Below are 1730 nucleotides of genomic sequence, written 5' to 3' on the forward strand. Positions count from 1 at the left end.
AGGAGGTGATTTGGTCAGAATCACGGTCGACCATCAGATTTTTAACTAATTAAGGGTAAACACTTTATGAGGCTGAGTTGACCCTTGAGGGCTCTCGAGAACACAGGGCTGACTCATGGCTACAGTGAAACAGAAAATAATTATCTACCACAGCCGAATTCGAATCTGGATGCATGGAGTTTGTAGCACAGTGCCTTACTAATGAGTTACCCACTCCCAAAAATAATAACGCTAACATAAACTATCAATGTTTTGATATTGCATAAAATTAACATTATTTTAATTAGCCAATATTTATTCAGAAATGTATTTTTAAAGAAATCGTAAATATTTTTTAAAGGTATTTGTACAGATACTTTACAATATTGTTTACATGGACATGGAAAATTGGAAAATAATAGTAAATGATACATGATGTGGCCAGTAGAAATATAATGTATGTATGACAGGATGTATATCCAGATTAACATATTAACAAAGATGCATTAAGTGGACACTTCTTCAATTACTGTATGAAGCTCTTCATGGTACTGAAGATGTCTGGAATATTCAATTGCGATTAGCACAGTACAGTGATAATGTGCCACATACACCTGGAAGTCACGGTTTACCGACCCCTACCCTTTGTGATGGAATAATTCAGCTGATTGTTTGAAAATTGAGACGAAGTAGCTGTAAATGAGCCATGAAAAGCCCCAAAATGAACACGTTATTTCAGAGAAGTGGAAAATTAATTGTTCATCAAGGTTTTTATAGCTGAGGCAGGGGACGACCCCTCTCCTATCCTTAGGTGTTTGTTTTACAGCCGCCTCTGGGGACGATTGGTCATTACGGGGACCGTGGAAGATCTATTAGCTGGGGGACAGGCAGGCGGATTATTGATGGACGGAAACGGATAAAAAACTCTTCACAGTCAAACACCGGGTCCTCACGAAAAAATTCCTGCAGGGAACACCTTTGTTTTAAGCGGGCCAATCAATTATAGTTTTCCTCAGCCGCCCTGCAAAAAAATAACTCCCTGCCACTCCACACCGGGCTACTGTTCCCTATAGTTATTTCCTGGTTTGTTCTCAGTTCTTACATCATCTATTATGCTATCCTCCTTGGAACGAATAGTTAATTCATCAAGTTCCTAAGGAGAAGGAAGTATGGTGGTCGGTCAAAAATATTATTTTTCAGATCCCACGTAACTTAAAAAAACAATAGGTTTAATAAATAATATATTATATATACAATCAAGAAGATGATTGGGAGGAGGAAGGAGGGAAAGGTGCGGACTTAAGTGAACTATAAAAAAAAAAATTAATTAAAAAATATCAATTAGGGAAAGAAACCTGCCTGATCCTTCAACTCTAAGCATTTTTGCAAATAAATTTCGTCTCACGAGTTTGCGAATCTTTGTAGCCTTGCAAAATGCTATTTGCATCTGTACGTGTGAACCTAAAGAAAAATCTTGATTTTCGTTCATATGAAGAGGGCACCCAACTACTATACCAATTTTCATTATTATAGACAACTTCAGTAATGACCGAATAAAATTACAAAGGAGATATGAAGTAACAATTGAGATATTTTATTTTAGTCAATAGAATTTGTTTGAAACCGAATCAGATATTGATATATTTGTTAGGAATATTGACTTTTTTGGCGTTTAGTGCGTGTTCCTATGTAACGATAAAGATGACTCTTTAGTTACATTCTTTATTTGTCAATAAAACAATATTTACACT

The sequence above is a fragment of the Halyomorpha halys genome, unplaced genomic scaffold (assembly GCF_000696795.3).
Source record: "Halyomorpha halys isolate HHAL.00 unplaced genomic scaffold, Hhal_1.1 Scaffold894.1, whole genome shotgun sequence".
In the NCBI taxonomy this organism is placed as follows: Eukaryota; Metazoa; Arthropoda; class Insecta; order Hemiptera; family Pentatomidae; genus Halyomorpha; species Halyomorpha halys.